The following is a 237-nucleotide window of genomic DNA, read 5'->3' as shown; positions in this document are numbered from 1 at the left end:
TCTAAGTCCATATTCAAACCTAAACGAGTTTCAACAATATTTCAAAAGATATTTAAAATATGGATTACTTACATAAGGACTTCTAGAACTTTAAACATTCTTGGCACTTGAGTCTTCATGCTTGTATTTTCTTTGAGCTTTCTTGCTTTGCTATCTTTTGCCTCTCTTGCTTTTCTTCAAGCTTTAATATACTTTTAAGTTTTCTCTCATATTCTTCAAGCTTTGAAATATCATTTT

The sequence above is a fragment of the Malania oleifera genome, chromosome 7, assembly GCF_029873635.1.
Source record: "Malania oleifera isolate guangnan ecotype guangnan chromosome 7, ASM2987363v1, whole genome shotgun sequence".
NCBI classification, from domain to species: Eukaryota; Viridiplantae; Streptophyta; class Magnoliopsida; order Santalales; family Ximeniaceae; genus Malania; species Malania oleifera.
This window is presented reverse-complemented; position numbering follows the sequence as displayed.